Genomic DNA, 23,794 nt, shown 5'->3' with positions numbered 1-23,794 from the left:
GGGATTAATAATGTCCAGGCTCACAGCTGTCAAAGGCCTGATTAATTGAGCTTGCTGTGCTGAAATCTCATCTGTTTGTCTTGTGTCAATGTGCAAATTGAAAATACAACACAATATATCTTACCAGGCATCCTGTACCTCTCAGCTTATCAGGCACCCTCCTCCCACCTCTCTGCTTCCAAACAGCCTGGAGGACTTGAGCCACTGCTCTGTAGCCATGTTCAACCTGGAGCTAGCCAGTATCACTTCTGCTGTGGGCATGGTGGGGTTAAAAACTCAGAGCACCACCTGCTCTGCAGCCTCGTGGTTGTTCTTGCAGGGTGATTCTTCTTCTCCCAAAGAAGAGTCACACATCAGGACACTTGCCATCCTCAGGGTGTGTGTGTCCACCACTCCTCCCAGGCACAGCTTCTTGTTTCTGTACATGGCAAGGGAAGGAATGTTGCAGGATGTGAGTTCATAAATGATGCCTTGCACAAGCAAGGATTTAGGATTAACCTAAAATATTTTTTAGGCCATAGCTCATCCATCCAAAAGCCAGAATGTGCCTGAGCATGACTGGCTGCACACCTGGGAGAGAAGTTGGGTCACACAACCCTGGACCCATCAGCCTGCAGGCTGCAGGATAAGAGTCCAAGGATATCCCTGGTGGGATTATCCTTGCCATAATTCACAGAATCACAGAAACATTAGGGCTGGAATGGACCTCTGGAGATCATCCAGTCCAAACCCCGTGCCAAGACAGGGTCACCTGGAGCAGGCAACAAAAAATCCAGGTAAATTTGAGTGGCTCAGAGAGGAGACTCCAGGACCTCCCTGCACAGCTGTTCTGCCATCCTCAACATAAAGAAGTTCTTAGTCGAGTTGAGGTGGAGCTTCTTGTGGTTTAGTTTATGGACACTGGTCTCTGTCCTGTCACTGGGTACCACTGAAAACTCTGGCACCATCCCCTCAGAATTGGCTTTAATATATTTATATGCATTACTGAGATTCCCCCCTCAGTCTTCTCCAGACTGAAGAGGCCCACCTCCTGCAGTCTGTCTTCAGAAGAGAGATGCTCCAGACCCCAAATCATCTTTGTGGCTTTCACTGGACCTTCTCCAGTAGCTCCTTGTTTTCGTTCTGCTGAGGAGCCCAGACCAGGACATAGCACTTCAGATGTGGCCTCACCTGGGCTGAGTAGAGAGGGGGATTTCCTTCCTCACCCTGCTGGCCACACTCTTCTCAATGCACACCAGGATATCATCTTCCTGGCCACAAGGACACACTGTAAACTCATAGTCACCCACCAAGACTCCCAGGTGCTTCTCCCCAGAGCTGCTCTTTAGTAGCTCAGCCCCAGCCTGTGCTGGTGCATGGGGTTATTGCTCCCCAGATGCAGGACTCTGCACTTGTCCTTGCTGAACCTCATTAGGTTTCCCTCTGCTCGGCTCTCCAGCCTATGGAGATGTGCCTGAATGGCAGCACAGCCATCAGGTCTATCAGCCACGCTGCCCAATTTCTTATCATCAGCAAACTTGCTGGGGGTGCATTCTATCCCTTCATCCAGGCTGCTGAGAAGTTGGGAATTGACCCAAGCTGATGGAAAGCAGGAGCAGAGAAGCTGCTGCAGAAGTGTTTAGGAGTTACTCTGCTCTGTCCTGAGCAATCCAGTTGCAGGATAAGACCTTTGGCTGCAGCCTCAGCACCAGCTGGTGTCTTTGCTCAACCTTTGGGCCATGAGTTCGGTCTCAAAGCAAGACTTCTATCTTCTGTTGTACTTCCACCAGTACCACTGAAAGGCTGTGGGGTATTTTTGTCTGTGAGACAGCGTGCCTGCCCCTTGGTGCTGAATAAATAAATTACTGTGATGGTAAAGGAGATCATTGTTAATCAGAGTGCATAAAGACCCTGAAAACCCAGGGAAATTTCAGGGGAATATACTGCAATGTACTGAGTGCAAATCATAGGCATTTTTTTGTAGAGACATGATATTAAAGAGAAATAGAGTTCTGTGCCAGTATTGTCTCAGAGAGAGAATCCACTGGGATCTGATGGATCCCATCAGGATCTATAGGATCTATCCCAGGGTTTAATTCCTGCCCAAGGAACAGGCCTGGAATCTATTTGGGACTTCCCTGTCCTCTGTCTGGCATCCCACACCCAGATGAATGAGAATTCCAAGGAACAAGCTGTGCTAAGCAGAGTTAAAACACTGTAGGGATGTGCCCCTGTCACTTCCCCAGTAAAGTAATTTCTGAACTACACTGGAATGGGATTCCCCTGAAAAGACCCTGCAGAGACTAAAGGCAGGTGAAAGACAATACTCTCATTAAATACCCTATCCCTGTGGCTTCAGCTGATGCTCACAGAATAAAAACAAGTTGAAAACTAGCAAGAACACTGTTTACTGTTTCTCATTGTATAATATGCAATGTTTTCTCAGCACGTCTTCCAGAGACAGGCAGCTGGGAGCTGAGGCTGGATGAAAAGAGAGGAAGAACAAGGTGTTAGGCAAGAAATGCTGGGGAGGTGGGGGGTGCAAGGTGTCCCTTTGTAGCCACCACACAGCACCCTGTGATGTTCACCCTAACAGGAGGAGAAGATGTTCTCATGTCCACCCTTACAGTGGCTGCTGTCAAAGGTGCTGGGGCTTTTGGTGCTGGTGATGCCTGATGGTGAGCACAAGCCATCTTCCCACCTCCCTTCTTCAGCAGAGATGTCAGGAGGGATGGAGCTGGGATGGCCAGGCCATTTGCTCCCCCTCTGGAACTGTCTCTCATTCCTTTACAACTCACTGGACATGGTTTAGGCTTCCATTACCTTGCAGCTGAGCTGGTCTCTCCATGGAGATCCTCCTGGATCCTCTCCAGAGTAGGTCTCCTCATTAAGAGGCTGACCCAGCACCTCCAGATCAAGCACGCACCTTTGTATTCTCCCTCTGCACAAGCTTTTACATTCCAGCACCATGCACAGCCTTGCTCAGCCCCAGCAAAGCTGGGACCCAGATCTCAGCAGCTCACAATCCCCACCCTCCCAGTATCCACAGCCTTTTAGTCCCCATCACCTCTCACTGTTAGCAGGGACACCCAATGGTCTTTTCCATCAGTCTCCTGCTGGGCCTGGTGAACAGGGCAGGCATGGGCTGCTGATACTGTAAGTGATGGCTCAGATGATGAAAAGCAGAGGGTACATCTTCCATCCACAGGCATCAGCTGTGAGGGATTTCAAGGACTGGGGAGGTAAGATTTTAGAATTTAGAACAATTTCAGCAAGCTGGAGGAACCATCCAAAAAAAAATCCAGGTTGAAGAGTGGAGTAACTAATCCCCCGAGCCAAAGGGGAGGCATTCTTCCCTGCAGGAAAAGGACCCATGTGGCCTCCTGCACTTGCACAACCTTGCCATCCTGTGCTGAAGCCACCAGCTGCAACATGGGGACAAATGTGCCTGATCCACCCTGGGGAGATTAGTTTGGCAGCCAGGGATCTGCATCTGCAACAGGAAACAAAGGCATAGACAGGAGCCTGAAAGAAGCCTGGAAAGGGCTTGCTGTTGTGAGAGGAAAGGAAAGTGGTTTCTAGAGACCCCAGAGTACTTGAGACTTCTCTTGGTCCCCAGCCCCTTTAAGGAAACTCCCCCTCACGTGCTGTTTGTGTGATCTGCTGGAGTCTGCATCACATTGAAGCCCATTAGACCTATTTTCTGTAGCTGAATAATTTTAATTTTCTACTCAGTTACCTTTTAGGTCTTGCTTCCCACTTTTTTTGTGCCTTAATTGTCTTTTCCATAGATATGTGCTCCCCTGGCATTCTCTCCCCTCTCCAGCATGCCCGCCCTCCTCCCCTACCCTCTCCCCCACTCCTGCCTGTCTCACTTGCCTAAACCCTGTAAGGCTACTGCATCTGCTGCCCCCCAACTGCTCTGTATCATCCCAGCAGTGGCTGCAGCCATGTGGGTTGTTGTGCCAAAGAGTTTTGTCTTTCCTGGCAGGAGATGGACCCTGGGATCAAGGGTCAGGCTAGTTAAACTGCAGCTACGTGTATTCAAGCTGAAAGCCACTCATGTCAGGTCTCAGGAGCTTCCTTCCTGGTGCTGATGGCTTTTGGAGACATCTCTTTCCAGTTCTCCGGGCCCAGCCCCCTGTCTCAACAGTGCTGCTGTATCCCAGATGACAGCATGGGCATCGTGACTCTAATTTCTCTGATGATGGTGGGAGACCAAATCAGAGCTGTCTCACCCATCTAGAAGTGGAGATAAGCTGTTGTAAATCTCCCCCAGTGGCTGGAGAACACCTGTCTTGTAGGCACATGAGACCATGGAAAATGGCATTTTGTGCCTGCAAGCAAGCAGCACGCAGCACACCATGATGCTTAGGGAATTGTCTGCAGCTGCACCAGATGTCTAAGCTAAAGAAGAGCTGGGGGCTGAGTAGCTGAAGTACAGAGCCAAATTCCCCCCAGGACAGTGCAGATGGACGGGCATTAACTGTCACTGCCAGGCTGGGGGACTCAGTGCTGCAGTGTTACCTCCTCCTGCCTCAACTTCATGCATTTTCCACTCCCAAACCCAGCTGACACCACGTCTTGGAACTCAGGGCTTGTACACAGCACCCACAGCAGATCCTGCATCCTCTCCACTCCCAAGGAGATGATTTTGGCTTCACATCACATCCATGCCTCTGCCATTTGAAGGCAGGTTACACCACTCACCTCCTGCTCAGTCACCCCAGGGGCAGGAGGAGCATCCCCAGGTTTGGGCAGGAGCTCCAGTTTCAGTGCCCAGACCTAACCTCTGTGTCCAGTCTCCTGATAATTTTCATTCCTTTAGACTCATCTATGGGAAGGACAAGAGGTCCCTGTCTTTGCTCGAGATTCCTGAGCTGTGTGACTTACCCTGCTGGGTAATGCTTTCCCTCCTTTCCTTTGAGGAATTTCTCACAGCGTGGCTCAGTTTTTCTTTCTGCAGAGGCACAAAGCAAAGGAGATCAAACCTCAGGCACACACACTCCCAGAAATCCATCTGCCAGCAAACCTGGGTGTGGAGCTGGCTGCATCCCTGATACAGGAAATCAAAGGCAGCAGGTGAAACATAGCACAGTGCCGAGGTCAGGGGTTCCTTTGCTGTCGGAAAAATGGGACAAGAGGAAACAGCAATAATAAGATCATTCAAAAGCCTCGTTTATGCTTCACCTGGTTGCAGGGTTTCTTTCCCTGCAGCACGTAGTGTCTCACACTGGGCTGTCCCTGCTTCAGTGCCTGTAGCTGGGAGCACAGGGGATGGGGAACTGCAAGGAGACAGAAGTGCCAAAAGGTGCAGGAGACAGAGACATCAGTAGCCTAGAGGGCTGCCAGGGCTGGCAACTGGTGTCAGCAACAGGTCGTAGTTGGAACAGAGAAGATGGGGAAATAAACTTTGGGTGTCTTTTGGAGGCCAAGCTAGTCACAGATCCTCGGGATCAGAGTCTGCCCCTTGGAGCCTGCCCTCTCTGAGCAGTCTGAGCTGTATGCAAACACCAGGTCTGTTTTCCAGAGAAGAAAAGCAAGATCTGACATCTCTCCAGTGGCAATAAACAGGGGCTTATCTCTGCCTTGCACTTTGCTCTCAGCCAGGCCTTTGACACCCTTGTGTACGCAGCCTTATGACTCAAAATGTCACATGGATCTATGGCAATTCTTATTTCAGCTGTGGCAGTAACGCCTCTGGGGCCACAAGACCTGTCTGTTCACAGCACCCAGGGATTGCTCAGCCCTTCTGTTTGCCCAGGAGAGACCTGTGGTCACTGCTGCTCTTCATAAGTTTTTCTTGCTAATAAGTGACTGAGCAGAGATCTCTCACATAAGCCGTGTGGTCGGCAAGGGTGCTGGAGAGCAAATGAGTCCGTGGGTCAGGGGTGTGCAGGTGGGAGGAGAGGTGGGGTGGGATGACACTGTCTGCACAGGCTGTGCTCAGCTGGGAGGCTGTGATGGGTGTGGAGCAGCACTGGGGAGGATCACTGTGCTAAGGTGACCGTGTATGTGAGACTGTGGCTCTGTGTGCTCCTCTGAAGGTTTCAAGATATGCACAGGAGAGGTGATGTGTGTCTGTGTGTGATAAATGGAGCAAAACATTCAAGCAACAGGCTCTGTAGGTTGGAGATGTGTGTTTGGGTGCAAAGAGATGCTCCTGCAATTCGTTTAGGCAGTAAGGCTGTATGACAGGGAATGTGGGTGACAGCCTTGCATGCACAGTGGGTGTGGGATGTGGTGTGAAATGCTTTTGTCAGGTGTCTGTTCATGCTTTGGTCTGTGTGTGTCTGTAGCAGTTGTTCTTTTGCACCCCTACAGCAACACACAGGACAGACTTTACCCCTCAAAGCCCTCCCTTGGCAGACAGGATGGGGTAAACCAGAGGTATCACTGTTCAAATACTGAACGAGGTGACCTGTCTACTATTCCTTAAAAATAAAAAATAAGTAGTGTTTTATATTCAAGCACTGGCCTCATTTCTAGAACCCTATTAAAAAAGAAAAAAAAAAAGAAAAAAAAAGAAAAAAAAAAGAAAAAAAAAAAAAAAAGACAGAAAAAAGGCCAGGAGGAATCAAAAGGCAAAGCCGACAGGGAAGTGCAGCCCTCTGAAGAGGACACATCTCATCTGAGCACAGTACTTCAGATGCAGCTCACAAGACCTGTTAAGCAGCAGACATCTAAGTGCTCTGGTGTGTGTGAAAGCCGATTTCTATCAGCTCCCACCACATTCCTGAGAGCAAGCCCCTGGCCCTAAAAACCTGCTCATCTGGGTCTGCTGAGATGGGACAGGGGAGTATTGGCAAGTCAGGGCTCTGCACCTCACCTCAGGCTCCTCTCCCCAGCCCAGCCAGATGACTTATTCTGGTAGAATCCAGCTCAGCCCAAAACACTTAGGAGAGGCAGATAAATAACACAACCACAGCCTGGCATCCTTGCACAGCTGGAGACCAAGGGATGTCACTGAACTGCTGGAGAGCACAGTGAATCACTCAGCATCCAACACCAAGCTGACTGGTGTCACACAGGTTGACCACAGATTACAGGCCTGTACTCTGGGTGTCCAACAGTGTTAGTAGAGAGCTCCCAGGACATGGACCTACCTGATGGTGTGCCCTGACAGCCCCTCAAATTGTCTGAAAGGGACCCTGCAGCTGCCACAGGTGACACATGCATCTGGAGGACAGTAGGTTTGTCTGACAGCCAGAGCTATACCCAGCAGGGCTGTCTTAAGCATGCATGGACATGGGCAAGGAGGGGGAAGAAACGTAAGAAGGATTCGCCCTTACCAAGGCCAATATGGGGCATGGGTCTGTATCTAGGGTAATGGGACCCTGGAGAAGAGCACCATGCATGGGTGCCCTCCAAGCAGGAGCAGGGAGATGGGCAAGATTAAGGAAAGGAGAAATTAAGTCCTTTGAGGTGATGGTTCATCTGACTCCTTTCAGCCACCTCTGGTAGGGATGGATCACTCTCTAGGCTGTTGTTTTTTCAATGTAGGCATTCAGTCTCACACTGCCCTGCTGCCCCATTCCCCTGCCCATCCCACATAGAGGTAGTGTGGGGTCAGGGTGGTTGAAGGCACAGGCCCATCCTTCTCATCCTCCCTCTGCCCTGCCAGATCCACAGGCACTGCCACAAACCCCATGAAAAACACTGCCTGCGCCAGTGCCAGGCACATCCCCCTGACACTCCTGCAGTTGGAGGCATCATGTAAATATCCTGGGCAGGACAGATTCTGATTGCTTTTACTATCAAGACAATCTATCCCTCTGATTTCAAGACACCTCCTGCAGGTTTACCCTAATATCACTGAAAGAGGAGCTTAATCCACAGGCCATGTTGGCGCTCTGGAATATGCTCAGCATTCCTGTATTCCTGTGGTGTACGCATGCCTGCCTGAACGCTAATGTCACCCAGAAGCCGCTATGCACAGTGCATTGCAAAGAGGAAGGAGCCGCTGTGGAAAACTCTGCCTCCTGCTTTCATCGAGCCCTGGATATTGAACTGTTTTTGCAGCCTCCCCACAACTTCACAGGCTGTCTTGGAGCCAAAGGAGCCAGTTATTTTCCCAGTCAGAAAGGGCCAGCCCCAAAGCAGTCCCACTTCCATGTGTAAATGGCTGTTTTCCGGTTTTCTGCTGTTGGTTCTTGGGATTCTGAACACAGGTATCATGAGTAGTAGCTGAGATGGGGTGTTGACTATCTAGGTTACTTTTTTTTCCCAAACATTTATCAGACTTACAGTTCATATCACAATGATGAGACATATTTTTGGCCCAGAATCCCCTTTTTAGCTTTTAAGGAAATAACACAAAGGGAAAGCCTGGAGCATAAATGCTGAAGCCAAACTTCCTGTCCAGAAGTCAGTCAAGGAGCTCATTTCTCATCAAACCCAAGGAATGTGAGTTGGAATTGAGATAACCTGCAAAACAGGAAGTGAGAATGGTTTGCTATGCACCATAATGCATTCTAAAAGAAAGCTGCTGTGTCAAAATATGGGATCCCATTAGGGCAGAGCCAAATTATCTGGGAAAAGGGTCTGAGGGACAGAAATAGCAAACAACGAGCACAATGTTGCCCCATAGGGTCAAACTCAGAGGAGTCTGAGGTTCATTTTCAGAAATTAACTGAGCCAATGCCCTTCCTTTTCTGCCCCAGAAAAACAGACGTTTTCACAGGAAGGAAACATTGATTTCTTGCCCACTCTAACATCTCTCCATTGAAACATGCTGCTGTTTTTCTCCAGTTCATCTGCAGGTGCCCTCAGCAGCAGTGTCCAGACGTGGACACAGCTCAGACAAAGCAGAATTGCAGATTTCAATGGCTTGCATCCAACATCCAGCATTAATGCATCCCAGGAGGTGAGCTGCCCTTTTTGCTCAACCATCCCACTATTGACTCATGCTAAGTTAGTCATCCATCTGAACCCCCTGATCCTTGCCTGCCATCCTGCAGCCTCTCCAGGCTCTCCTGTCTATGCATTCATGCATTCATTTATCCCTCCCAAATGTGGTACCTTGTGCTCTCTGTACTAAATTTCATCTAGCTGATTCCAGACACTCTCTTCCATCCATCCCAGTTGTTTTGAATTCTGATCTTGTGCTCCAAAGTTCTTGCAGCACCCTCATTAATACACAGTCCTGGACTTATTTAGCAGATGCTGATATCAAAATGCATATGATTATTCCCAGTTAGCAAAGAAGTGTATCTATTTAGCCAGCAGGAATGTTTTTATTTATAAATGCCTTGAAAAAACCTTCAATTGCTATCACTCACACTGATAAAAATCCAGTGTAATAACTATTGACTCTAGCACAGATACTTCAAATTTATTCTGGTAAGAATTTGATAGCAGAGTAGGGCCTGTTTTTGTCATGAACCCAGCAGCTGGCCATGCCATCCATCTGTGAAACACCCGCAATAGGTGGAGTTATTTATCCTCACTCCCCAGTGAAAGATAATTCTTATTTCTCTTTTTTTTCCTTTTCTTGTTCCTGTCTAAGCTGTTCGCAGAAGAGCTCCCTAAAATTAAAAACAACAAAAACAAAAACAAACAAAAAAATCAAACAACTTAATAACTTTAAAAAAGCCAAAAAAAAAGAACCCATAGCTCTAGAGGTATCACTTGGTAAATTGTAATCAGCTGCTGCTTAGAAAAATGAGGCTGGTGAAAGAGCTGAGCTCACTCTGGGCGCGCTTGATGAGATAACACAGTCTCTAAGACAGCTCTTGCTATGTTGCAGCAGCTTTAAAATGTATTTCTTTTGATACAGAGCTATTTATAGCAAACATGCCAGCAGTGCCTGAGCAATGTTTCTCAGTGTTCAGTGCCCTGCCTCGAGTCTGCAGAAGAGAAGATTCTGATGGAATTGTGGTAGTGGAAAGAAGAGAAGAAGAGGTACTGGCTGAGGAGGGGTTGTGTGCTGGAGAAGCCCTCCTCAGCACCGAGGTTTGCTGGCATGGGCCCTCTTTTGCCAGTTTCTGAGTGTTTGCTAAAGATGCAGCAGCCGTATAGCTCAGGCACTTCCTGAGCAAGACAGAATTCCCATGTAACTACAAACTTCTCTTTTCTATAGAACTGCCCAGCCTTTCCTGCCATCCAGGTAAGCATTTAACATCCATGACCAGGTTGCTGAACATGCACTACTTACTGCTGGAAGTATTTCTTATTTACTCTGGAACCTGCCTCCACTTTGCTTCATCCAATGGATCCTACTCCTCACATTGAAGTGACACCTTGCCCGCCTGGTTCGTGTCTTGAATTTATGAGGAATTCCCTTACCCCTCTCACAACCTGTGAGTTTGACCAAACTCATTGCAAACCACAGGTTTCCAGCCCATCACACTTATCTCACAGGCTGATGTTCCTGTAATTAGCAGCAGTAAAAAGGCCATCACTTGGAACAGGATTAATAAGCCCAGTGGAGAGGATTCAAGAGCGAGCAGGAAGGAGCCAGAGAAATCAAAGGGAGTGTGTGCCCAGGCTGTGTGTGAGGGAAGAGAGCCTAGTTTAGCTGCAAGAGATGCCCAGGTTCATGGTAAACATCAGCCAGAAAGCAGGAGCAGGGACCTCCCTGTGCTCCATGGTGGGCACACAGCATCAGATAATCCACCCAGGGAGATGAAAGAACCTGAATAAGGGCCGGCTCAGTTGAGCATCTCATGGGACACTGAAGGGACAGAAAATGTGTAAAAGGAAAATCCAGGCTGTGGTGGTAAAGTCACACTATGAGTAGCACATGGCAGGCAAAGACCAGAGAAATTGGGTGAGGTTCCAAGCAGTGATCCTGAATACTCCAGCATTCCCATCTTCACAGGACCAGTTCCACGAGACCCAGCTGAACACTGGTCTGTGTGCCAGGCCAGCCAAGGAGTATTTATAGTCACCTATGCTCAAGTAATTGATAGGGTGGCAGGAAGGGCAGAGCTGTGTCTTAGCAAGGTGTCAATGGCAAACAACCTCCTCCCACCACCAGCCCATCCCAGCACAGACAAACCCACTCTGGATCCCATTGCTCAGCCCCACACACCACCTAATTCCCCTCATCACATGCTGGGGCAGGGGATCCACATCATGCATCAACCACTAGGATATTAATGTCTCAGGGTAAGAGGGGAAACCTAATTCTGCAGGCTGGGATGAGGCGGACACTGACAGAATTGTCACTGCTTGCAAGGACAAGAATTGCACCCCTTACTCCTACCCCACTGGCTTCACAGCCTCTCCTATCTTGGTCACCTTTTTCTCCCTTTCTGACAGTGCCCAAGCACAGAAGGGAGGGGGTCTCCCCCAGCATCCACTCCAGAGAGCTCTTTTCATTCTGCATTTAGAAGGAAAAGAAGAAGAAAAGGCAGAGCAAACCTGTCTCGCACGTAATCTGCTGCACAAATGCCAGCTCTCAGGAATCGATTGCAAACGCTCCCAGAGGGCTGTTTTCATTTCATAATATTTATTGGGTTGCTTTATTGTCAGAATCATTACAGTTCAATGTACTGCATGGATTTTATGCCAGCTGCGCTTAGTTTGTCTTGTTTTTAGCACTCCACATGCCTTATGTGGGGCCATGGCTGCACCTGGGCTGGGACTGCTCCTCATGTAGAGCCCTCTGTGCAGCATGGGGCAAGTTACCCCCTCTCTCCTTGTCTCTATTCCTTACCATCTCTGGATAAACTGTGGCTTTCTGAGCTATCCATAAGCTCCAGGGCAGGGATGGTCTCTGCATATACAGCATCTCTCATAAATGAGTTCTGATCTTGGTTGACCCACTGGATGTGAAGCAATTGAAGCAACAGAGCCCAAAGCATGACATGATAACAAAGGACCTGTGAGGGAGGGAGCAACGGTAGGAGGAGGGAATGGGGTTAGAGAAGGGATTAGCAGCAGCAGATGTTATATATAACATTTCCTGAGGGCAAGAGTCCTGATGAGAGGGGCTAGGATGGCAATTGGGCCAAGGTAGCCATTAAGTGGAGGAGCTGCTGCACTCCTTGAGATGCAGATACTCTGCACATTTTCACTGGTGCAAACTCAGGGCCTGATTGTGTGCCAGTTGTCAATGTGTAGACAGGACCCAAGCTAAGCAGTGGGATGGAAAGTACTCCCAGTCTCCTTTCCATTGCTACCACTTCCTTGCTTCTCAAGAGTCTTGGAGATTAGGTGGTGAAGAGGATGAGACCAAAAGGCTGCCCTATATCCCCAGTTCTCCCCCAGGAACAGCTGAGCATAGGAGTCAGCACAGTGTGAGTGAGAGGAATTCTCTGCAGCCAGCAAGATGGTCTGCTCCCCTTGAAGAGAGGGACCCTCATCACACTTCATGAGCTCACAAAGCAAGGAAATATCTGACCCCACAGAAGAGTGCCTCCCAGACACACAGCCCAAAATCACCCAAAAAACACCTGCTTGCACACATCAGTTCAGCTGCTAGCTGGGTTGAATGCCTCAGGAGTGCTTTGGCCAGAGCTGCTCCTAGGTGTCCAGGGGGGCATTGATGGCTTCTTGGGACAAAGGCTGGACCCAGCAGGGATGTCAGAAGAAGTGGAGAAGGATGGGATGCCAAGGCTTTCCCCAGGGAGGGAGCTAGAAGGAGAAGCAAACAATTGACAAGGGACAACAGCATCCCTCCTGCAGCAGGTATTTAGTGGTCATGCTCTGCAATAACCCATAATTTGAGCTGTAAAGGGAGCCCTGTCACTTACTCAGATTCAGTAAATGCCTGGGGGTGATCTGAGGTTCATCAGAGAACCAGGAGGCCCAAGAGAGGAGCACAGCGAGGAAACACCATGAGGAATCACCACTGAGATCCCTGCCCTGCTCCTAGGCATAGAGACCCCAGCCCACTGCCAGGGGGTGCCAGGCATCCCCAGAATACAGCCTAGGGCAGTTCCCTAGTGCCTGTTCTAACTTTGTGATTGTGCGTCTGCTGGGAGTTATTATGCCGGAGCTTTGGCTGTTCACTTGCATCTCACTTTTTTCAATTACCGCCTGCATGCTGCCTTCCCAATTGCCTGGCGGGCCTTGACTCACCTGCCTGCTGAACATAATTTGTTTTTAATATATGGCTCTGGCAAATTTTCTCTTCCTTCCCCCCCTTTTTTTTTTAAATTATTATTAAACAAAATTCTATTTTTTGTAGCTCATGTTTGTAATTAATTCCTAAACACACAATGTCTTGCCAGAGCAAGGAGGGCTGAACTAGGTATCCTCAGGGAAGCAGATACTCAGCACCTACAATTAACCTCGTGTGCACACCCATCCCCAGAGACCAGTGCAACATCTAAGGATTAACCTCTCCCAGGATGCACTCAGCCCTACCATGGCAGGAATACCTACTGTGGCTTTATAAAGCAGTTCAGCCTGGCTCCAGTCCAGAGCCAATCTCTACAGGCAAAGAGAGCTGTCATACCATCTCCAATGGGCTCCTCTAAATACTGCTTCACTCTTCCTTGCCTGGCTTTGCCCTGGGGCTTGCAGCCCAGCAAGATCTGGGGACCAGTTCAAACAACCCTTTCTGAAATTCAGCTACTGCAGCAGGTCTCTGTCTCCAGCTGTACAGTGGGAATGTGCTCTAGAGAGGCCACTGAGTGTTGGCTTGATGTCCCAAGAGGGACAGGGAAAGGAAGCATCAGGTGGGCTAGAACATATCCTGGAGTTTGTAACCAACTCCCTAATTTCTGGTAGCAGTTTAGCTCCTCCAGGGCATGAAGGTGTTTGTGGCCCCCATAGTTACACTCTTGCATTGGTAGGTGGTAGCTACAGTCACTTCTCTGTCCTCGAGGGCTGAAGACCCATCTGGAAAATCACAGCTCCTCACTGAGGAAGGAACCTGATCCAGCACCAAGCGCCCCACCAAGGTTTCACCAAGCAGGGTGGGAGCTGTTTCACTGACTCCCAAGCAGCCCCTCACCCCCAAATCCCCATGTGATGCTCACAGCTGGGCCACCACAGAGGTGCCCTTCACACCTTCAGCCCACCCAGCTAAGCAGGCAGAGTTCAGGAACACAAACACTGCCTTGGAAACTGCCTCTAAATCCCTCTGCACCACACCTGTGCCTCTGCCTTCACCAGGGGGTCTGTGATTATAAAGATGCTCCACTTGCAGCCAGGAGAACTATTTGAGCACTGGCAGGATCAGCAGCTGATTTATGCAGAAATTACTGTTCAAACCCACTGCTGTGAATGCCAGCCAGGACACAGCAGGACTATGCTGACCTCTCCGCTTACACCCACCAAAATCTTTATGTTTTTAAGTAGGTCCAATAGCCAGAGACCCCCAAAACACCTTCACATAGTTTCGCAGAGTGGCAAGAGAAAAAACAACAACAAAAATTCCCTTCAAAAAGCAAGTCAAGGAGGGAAACAGCTGCTCCTAATGACCTGATCCATCAAATGAGCAGTGGCCCCGTCATTTGCTTCCTAAAAGCTCCTGATCATCAGTGATTATCAACGCTGGCCATGTGCATTTTGATCAGGCACAATCAAAGCTGAGTGCAGCTGAAAGAGACATAAAAGCCTTTGCAGAGCAATTGGTATGGAGCCCTGGCTGGAGGTCAGGCTGGGAGCTGGCTGCCCACGGGCTGAGCTCCTGCACTTAGCAGCCAGCTTGCTTTGGAGCTGAATGTAAAAGAGGAGACATTATGTGGATTTCTATGGTGTTTCACTGAAAAGAGACTTAAAGACTTAGGCTTTCCTTACTTGGGAAATGGCCTCAGGCACCAGGCTTCCCTAGAGCACTTGGATATGTGATCTGCAGGAGGGGATAAAATGCATCCCCCAGCTGACAGGACAGACCCCACATTACACACACAAACTGTGGCAAGTGAGGCTCAGAAATTCTTTCTCATAAGCCATCACCACACTGCAGGCAGTCCCAATTTGCCTGGCCTGAACTGCAGTGTTTTTCTCCCAGTTGTTCTCCTTCTGGTGAAAATGTTTAGTTTTCCAGTTGGAAAGTTTTGGCTGGAGAAATGTGGGTCCAACTTTTACTCTAGGTTTGCTGGTGCTTTTTGTGAGTGCTAGAATTGGTGCACGTGTGGGGAGATCTCTAGGGCAGCCACTGAGAAAATATCCCACCCTCTCGATTGCAGTTGTTGCCAGGACAGTATGGGAAAACAGACCATGAAATATGGCCTGTTTTGGTCACTGGATTATTTAAGGCTAATGAGTTAATTTGTTCCATGTTAAAAGCCTTGTCTGTAAAGCCAAGTTAATTCAAGGAATAAAATTCACTTGGAAAAGGAGATCTGCATCCACAGCTCAGTAAAAGACCTGGCAAGTAATGTGGCAGAATGAGCCTGATGCTGCCTGGGCATCTATTCAGTGCAAACAGAAATAAGATCACAGTAATTATAGATTCATAAAGAGATGAATATCGGGCAATTAAATAGGTAGTTTGAGGCGTGCTGGTTGAAATGAGGCCTGTGTGGTGATTGTGGATTAGAGGCTGCCCAGGAGGTGGGTGTCTGGCTGTAGCAAGGAGACCCACAGGCATAATTGCAGCTTTGAAGCACAATTTGCTATTCCTGGTTTTGTGCCCTCAGTTTTGAGTGCCAGGTTAGCCCTGCTTTTGCTGAGAGAAAGGTTAGGTTTGAAATGGAAACCTGCCCTGGTGCTGATGCAGGATTGAGACCATGGAGAAAAAATGACAAAGATTTGCTGCTTCTTAGGGAGGGCTCCCTGCATTTCAGAAGGTGTTTGGTGCAGCTCAGAGGTCTAATTTCCAGCATTTCATCTCCTCTTGTTAGAGCTTCCAGTTGTGCTAAAGACTGTCCTGTTATTTCAAGATTCTCCACATCTGCTGCATTGCTGAGTGCTGAGAGGAGACATGCAGAGCTGAAATGGGCAGGCAGAAGAGAAATGCCAGCAGGATTCAAGCTTTTCATGCATTTTCACCACACGGCCATGTTGGATCAGAGCACTGCAGTCTGGCTCTCAGCCTCCCCTCTGCCCCATGCCAGTCTCTGGTCAAGCACTGTCCACCCTGCAAGGGGAAAAAATTGTTGCCCAAGGTCATGGAATGAGTCAACAAGGAGGTTATTTCAGGAATATTAATGCATCCTTTAATTAGTACACTGTGCATGTGCCCAGGAAGCTGCGAGTTCCCTCGAGTGAGGAAGAAGAGAGGCTAGCAATGGGGTGGTGAGGCCAGCAGGTCATGCCCAGGGCTGTCACAGTGCCAAGCTCCCTGTCTTTGTGCCGAGCCTGGTGATGGGGGCACAGAGTGCCTGCGTGGTTAGCAGTGCCTGTAATTAGCAGTTAATGCATTTGACTTTCCTCCTCCGAGCTTGATTATTTCAGTGTGATTAACAGGACCTGTAGGATGCCACTGCAGACACAACATCAGCTGTTCCCTGCCTGCTCTGAGGTGTGGACACTAAGGCAGGGCTGACAGCGCTGTCTCCTCTGTGTTTTGTGGAGGTCATCACGCTGTGAGCGATCCCCACGCTCCTGCCTGGGCTGAGCCCAGCGCTGCCCAACCAGGCGTGGGCAACCATGCCTTCTCCTGGCATCTCATTCCTGTGCTATGACACTCATAACATTGGGAAATGTCTCCTAATGTCTTACCTAAACTTTCCCTGCCGAGAGCCTGCAGTTGGTTTTGTCTGTGCTCAGTGGAGCTGATATCTGCTTATTCCAGTCCCCTCTGCAGCTCCTCTCTATGTATCTGGACACATTCATCCTCTCCCCTCTGCCTCCTACTGGAGGGTCTGAATTAAGCTGTCATTATTTTCGTAAATATTGCTTAAGTCATGGACCCCCAAATAAGACTTCTGCTTGATGCAAAGAGCTGTAACAGGAAATGTGCAGGAGGGGGCTGAGAAGACAATTTCCAGCCAGCAACACTTCTCCATCTCTTCAGATGTCCCCAGGATGCTGGTGCTGTGCAGAGAGGGTGCCAGGACACCTGAGAGTGGAGTCTAACTTCTGTAATCCTCTTCTTTGCAGTGAAATGCTCAGAGTTCAGCTGTTGATCCAGAGCCATTTTGAAATGTTAGGACTGCCATTAACATGATTAAAGTGCTAACAAAATGAGAAGGAATGAGTAGACCTGGTCAGCATGCTGCCCGAGGCACCTGGTGATATGTAAAGAACTTTACAGCTCTTCTGAAAGAAACAAATCTTTTCTTTTCTCTATGCATAGATCTGGCCCCAGGAGGAAGCTGGAACAAACTGAAATTTCGATCCTAGATGCATTTACCTCCACTCAGAGCTTCCCAAAGAATCTGTGTCTTATTGGATAATGGCTGCATTTTTCATGTTGGGTTCCTGGTTTTATCTGTGGAGTTAGGTTATCTCCTGTCTAATGATATTAAAATCACAGCAGCACAATAACATCCCCATGGCGGTCTCTAATGTACCCTGTCTGACTCCCCACCATTGCTCCTTGACTTGATGTGTTGATGATGACTTAAAGTGCAGGTGAATGTGGCAGCCATTCATGTCATTTGGCTCAAAGCTGTGGTGCCACTCCTATGTAGTGCTTCAAATTTTTCATGGGGAAATATAGGTCAGTATTTTTCCATCACGTTTTCCTGTTGAGAAACAAAAGGGCAGCTTGAGGGGCCCACAGGAGGGACCATGGCAATGGTCAGTGGGCTTTAATGCACCAGAAATCTGCTGGAAAATCTGTTAGAAAATGTGCAAAGGTCCCCAGAATAAACTGGTTCAAAACGTGATTTTTTTCAGGCTGTGTGGGAAATAAATTATTTTATTCTGGCCAGGGTGGCTAACAGCAGCAGCAGGACATGAGCCACAAGCTTAGAGAAAAACCCTGGGAGGGCATTCCAGCACATGTGTGCTCCCAGGGGTACTGAGGCCCTGGCTGTCCTGCTATCCCATCTCATCTGCCCAGCACCTCCTACACATACTGGGATGCTAGAAATGCTGGATCCATGGATGCTGCAGAGCAGCTGGATGTGGGCAGTACCTGCAGCCATGCAGGGGAGCATTTCCTCCCATGGGGCTGAGGCTGTGATGAGAAACGTGCTCTGTGCTGCACCATCAGAACCCTGGCTCAGCTGCCCACCAGCCAGGATGATCCAAAATTAAATTTGGCTTAAAGGAAATTCCTCTGTTGGCATGGATTGAGCTAGTCTCAGCAGCAGAACAGATGAGATGTGGGCTCTGATACAGGCTAACAAGACCTCCAGGGAGGTAAGGCCTCTGCCTCTGCAAGCTGGGATATCCACCTGATGTCCCCAGCCAGGGGATGTCTGGCTGGAGAGTCACAAATACACCTGACCTGTGAGGAGAGAAAAAAGTCCACAGCCCCACACCCCCTCTTCTATGCCTACAGAGAACAGTTTGAGGGCAGACCATCTCCAGTACATTTCAATCCATCTCCAAAACATTTCCACCCATATTCCGCTCCTTGGAACTGAGCTGGATGTTCCCAAAGTCCACAGCTTACCGACACATCCCTGTCACTAAAGCTTTAATGCTGCTCTTCTTAAGGGCTGACACTCCAAAAGTGGCCAGGCTTTGCAGTTTGATAAGCTGCCATAACTAATTGCTAATTAATCAAGATTTGCATGTGCAGTTTAATTCAGCTGGCTGCAGCTCCCACCCCTGACAGGCCCCAGAGAGCTGAAAAACATCCCTGATGCACCACCAAAGCATCTTGGTTCCTCTGCTCAATCAGGTGAAGTTATTTTAGTTCAGCCATTAGCAACAGGTATTTCAGAAGCACCATGAAACACTGTAAATAAGTAATACAACTCTGAAAAATCTAATCCATGGAAGTATTTGAGATTTCAGGACTATTTCCTGTCTTGTGCTGAGACAAAAATTTGAGCTCTTTTGCCTTTTCACTGGTAGTGAGAAGCTGATTATTCCAAGGAAGGGGAAGAAAAGTAGATAGGTTTGATAACTTCCAGTAGTTTCATGCTAGTCTCAATTTACTTGTTTGTTTGTCTAAATTTATTTCAGTGTTGAAATGGGACCATTTGGATTCATCTGCAGCTCTCTGGTTTGGAAATACATTGGCAGGCAGTTTCATTTTAATTCCCATTGTTGCTTTTGCCCCCAGAAATTTCTGAGCTGGGAAAGTTGGGTTTTTGTGACTGACTTTGTTCTGCAAATAGTTTTGGTTTTGCTGAAGCAGCATTCTGGGCAAATGAAACATTTGAAACTCCAGATATGTGGCATATAAGTGTATTTCTGTCTGTGAATACAGACATATTTTTATGTGTTTGCTCAATTGTGCTTATTTTAGGCAAGAAATTGAGGATTTAATATCAACTAGGTTGCACAGAGCACGCTGGGAAGTTTCCATTTTGGATGCTATGGTCTGATGGCGCTGCTAGCATTCCACACTCTCACCACTGTGGCTTAGCCTTTCCCCTGGCTTGCAGTAGTGGCCTGGGAGATGCTGGAGGCCTTGAGCACTTCCAAAGGGCTCACAAGGATCCCCTTTTGCCAGATGCAGGCCAGTGCCATGATCAATTCACCCAGACCATGTGCTCTCACAACCAGCTTGGGGGTCCTGAAGAACGAGCTACTAGGTTGATCCAAAGGAAAGGCAAAACAAATGCAGGAAAAGGGCCATACCTGATGCAAAGCAACATCTCAGCAGACCCAGAGGGTGGCTGGGCCCTGGAACAAGCTCCCAAGGGAAGGGGTCAGAGCACGAACTCTGACAGAGCTCAAGAAGTGTCTGGACAACACTCTCAGGCACGTAGGGAGGTTCTTGGGGTTGTCCTGTGCAGCATTTAGAAGTTCTATTTCAGTGATTCCTTTTGGGTCCTTTCCAACTCAACATATTATATGATTCTAAACCCACCTTCATCCTGTAGGTATGTATGGGTGGGAGGTGGCCTGTGGCTACAGAAAAGCATGGTCCACCCCATGTGTCCCATCTGAGTTTTTTGTGCTGTCACACTGACTCTGGTTGTCCCTTTCCAGTGAAGCCCAAACCTAAATCTAGTTTGATTTCCAGAGCAGTTATGATTTTTGGGAACTCTGAATTTTACCTTCTTCAGCAGGAAGTGACATGCACTTAAAAATGTGTTTTTGCCTGGATGGCTGCCTCTGCCCAGGGAGCAGGTTGCTGCAGCTCAGAGAAGATGCTCAGTGGTCAGTGTAAGCTGCTCCTGGGCTGGATGAATACAGTGGGATTGGGAACAGCTGGAGGGATTTGCTGCTCCATCTGAGGATTTCAACAGGCTTGACACACAACTGCTTTGGGGAAAAAACCTCTCAGACTTAAATGTAGAACACCCCAAGATTTTTACAGTGCTGAGGCAGAAATTTATCTGGATATTGACCTTCCTGCAAAGGCCATTGTGGAGATAAAAGTGAGCTGGGGAAAGGAGGAAAGAACCATGGTGTAGAGAAAGAGACAGTGATGGCTGGGGCTGGGTTTTGATCTCATCATGCTGTCCTGCGCTGCAGTCAGTCCTGGGGCCAAATGCAGCCCCGGGAGCTGGATGCAGAAGAGGCCTTTTCCTCCTTTATGACACCGCACAGGCAATTCTGTGATGCCCCCAGCCTGTATGACCAAGAGGCAAATAAAACTCTGAAAGAAACAAAAGCCTTTTATTTTTCTATCATGCTCCATTTCCAGCCTACAGAGTGAAAAAAAATTAAAAAGTGCCTTTTTTTCTGGGAATTTTCTGACCGAGTCTAGCTTCCTCCCCCATTTGGCTGCAGCCAGCAACAGGCTTAGAAATACGAGGTTTAATTAAAACAATCTTTTATGTTCTGATGCAAGCCTTATTTCCTCTACCTGGTGAGAAATGGCTCTTGCCTCAATCAGCAATTGAAGTCTGAGATTGCTGCGCTGAGCAGAACAGCAGCCACTTTCTGTTAATTAAAGCTCAGCTCAGGCGCTGTTACCTGGTCCCCAGGAGCAGTTCCCAAAGTTTGTACCTAGCCTCACAGGACCAGCAAAGGGACACAGGCATTATCAGGATGCATGAGGAAACCTGCTGGCTTCTGTCCCATTCTAGCAATTTACAAACCAAAATGTATATTTAATTTATTTGGTTGGGGGTTTTCCCCTGATAAGAGAGCTTTCGCAGCTGTTTGGAGCACCTGTGTGAAAGGGATGGTATTTCTAACTACACACTCTGACTTACCATTGTCAAGTTTTACTCTTAAGCTGTATTTCTCTTCCCCCCCCCCACCACCGCCCCGGACTTCTCCCTGCCCAATTTCTGGTTTCCCACTGGATGCCAAAGACTTCCCCTGACTGTAGTGTCTAGGAGGTCTGTCTGCTCCAGATGGGCCCTGTGCCGTCCCCCACGTATATGGGAGGTGTATTTGTTGGAGCAGGGCATTTCCCAGTGTTTGGTATGAGGAGAGAAAGGTAAGAATTTCTCCTGACTGGCAGATGGCTCCACCATGCCAGCTAGAATTAAGGCTGAAATTATGGGATCACTAAAATGAGATTTACAATAGTGGTATAAAGTTACTGAAAGATGGGCACAACTCTATGCATTATTAAGAGTGCTTAACAATAAAGATCCTCACTGCATCAGCACCTCATTTAGCTTCTTTCTTCTTCTCACATAAAGCTGTAATCTCTCTCTATCAATGTAAGACCCAGTTTCTTTCCATAAAACAACTATTTCTCTTCACCAGTCTCCAGCATGGGAACTTGAAGGTGGAAAGAGTCCTCTTGTCTATGTTGCCCCAGGTGAAAATATCCTTGTCCTGCTCTTTTTCCCCCAGGCATTCTGCTGACCATGCAATGACAGGAGGATCAACCCTGCTCTTCCCAAAGGTCTTTTGCACCCACCTGTACCAGGTGCCCTTGACAAGGGGCCCTGCTCATACCCTGCTGCAGCCCTGTGAAGACATTTTCATTATCATTGGTGGTCAAGCTGTGAGGACAACTGAGAGCTTTCAAAGCTAATGACCATGTACTAACAGGCCCAAGGACCTTCAGCTGAGGGGAGACGGGGGTGCTTATGTAGGCAAACCAAACAGTATTTCCCTCCAAGTGGTGGGAACCCAGATGAGCATCCCCTGACACCACTGGCATTTTAGGAGGATTGCATAGGACTGTGGGGAAACTCTAGTTTCAGCACTGAGTTTGCTGGTTGGTGGATTTGCCCCCTTGGTGGTCAATTCCGACTCAAAGCTGCTCGTGCCAGGTAGCTGTGAGCATTGGCATGAGTGAGGTGTGAGCACATGGCTTATCTTTTTTCTGGTCTCATGACCTCCAGGGGCTCCATTTCCAGGTTTCAGCCCCAGACCAGGGGCTTTGTGCAAGAGAGGTCAGAGGAAATGAGCCATTGTCCATGGGGCACACAAATAACCCCAGCTCAGGTGGTGAGGAATGGCAGAGCTGAGGTCAGTACTGGCCACAGAGGTCACATCCATGTGGAGTCACACTGAGGCCAGAGTTCTCTCTCCTCACAGCCTCATATGTTGTTACCACAGATGTTCAGGCCATCCAACCTTCAGGAGAAGGGGTGAGGAGCTGTTTTCTAGAAATATTTACAACACGTGGGATGTCACTCCCCTCCAGCATGAGCAGAGAGCAGCTTCTCCAGCAAACACCCCACCAGCAGGTTGGGATCAGCTGGAGTTCCCCATAACTGAGGAGCCAACAGGATCCCACATCACCCTCCCATCAGCTCTTTCTGACCTCTCACCTTTTCCCTCACCAGCCATGGATTTGGCAGCTTCCTTCTGTTTTCTCCATCCCCCAGTGCCTGTGTCCAGGTGTCACACACTGCAAAGACACTGTCACAGCATGAACTCCCCACTTCACCCTGCAAGGTTAAGGTCCAGGAAGTTCCCAGTTGATGCCATCCCACCTTGCTGCTCCCAGGGGAGGGGGGTGACCATGCAGAGTTCTGGGCATGGTCTTGCGAGGTCATTCCACCTTATTAAGCCCCAGCTCTACTGGGATGCTGAATATGGCAGCATGTCCTGCATTTGTCTACCCTGCTCTCTCCCAGAAGAATGGGGAAATTCTCAAGACTTCTGTTTTTTGTTTCTGAAGAAGGTAGACTCATTCAGGGTGGGTTTGGGAAAAGCAGACAGGAGCAAAGCTTTGCAGCTGCAGAGAGGGAAAGGATATCATGCCATGTGCATGGGCAGGCAACCCTGTCTCCAGTCTGTCACTCTTTCAAGCCTCTATAACTCATCTTTGGGCTGAATTTGTTTCCTGACTAGTTTTTGACCAGCTTGGCCACACCATTATCTACTCCTCACCTGCGGTAGTCTTTGAGATTCCTGAGTGTGTCTGAGTCCTCCATGACAGAGGAAGTAACTCAAGTTCCTCTCTGGTCCTCCACTTCTTCAAGGGTTAGCAGAAGCTTTTCCCTTCACAACACAGAACTTTCTGACAGAACTTTTCCTACTACTTTTTTCCAAGCAGAGGTCTGCCAGCAGCAGACACATCCTGTTCCCTGAAGAACCTAGGCAGCTCTACACTGCAGACCCTGCAGGGACCCTCGAGGTGGCACTTCCCAAACCAGCTCCATCTGTTCTAGGGAGGGCCTGCAGCAGCAACCAGCTGCTGTGCTCCCACCTCTGCTGCACTACCCAGTACCCAGGTAGGTCAGACATATCTGCAAGAAAGGCGATTGCAGAGGCACCTACCAACCCAAAATACACCCAGGAGGTTCATGTTTGCCTCTACATTCTCAGGAAAGTCATTGAAGGGCTTCTGTATCCCTAAATGTCCCTCAGAGGTCCCCTTGCTGAGCAGAGGCCAGGTTTACCCTACTTAGAGAGCCGGAGCTGTTGTCAGAGTTGACACTGAGCAAGATTTACTCCATCCTGCGTGAAAGGAAAGACCAAACCCTCACATCTGAGTTAATGAAACAGTCTGAGGAGACAATAGTTCCTAGCACCG

At 48.6% G+C, this 23,794-nt stretch overlaps 1 protein-coding gene across 5 annotated transcripts in view; it reads right to left on the bottom strand.

Moving 5' to 3' along the window:
• Positions 1 to 2,371: 2,371 nt before the first annotated feature.
• Positions 2,372 to 23,794, bottom strand: part of GALT (galactose-1-phosphate uridylyltransferase) — a 55,609-nt gene continuing 34,186 nt past the window's right edge. For 2 of the 5 annotated variants that reach the window (XR_014951478.1, XM_085567347.1), the window contains one exon: positions 2,372 to 23,794. This exon is cut by the window's right edge. The gene's annotated coding sequence lies outside the window, so the exon portion shown is untranslated. The other 3 variants (XR_014951477.1, XR_014951479.1, XM_085567350.1) reach the window with 3 other exon arrangements.

Source organism: Lonchura striata, chromosome Z (genome assembly GCF_050655825.1).
Source record: "Lonchura striata isolate lonStrDom1 chromosome Z, ASM5065582v1, whole genome shotgun sequence".
Taxonomy (NCBI): Eukaryota; Metazoa; Chordata; class Aves; order Passeriformes; family Estrildidae; genus Lonchura; species Lonchura striata.
This window is presented reverse-complemented; position numbering and strand designations above follow the sequence as displayed.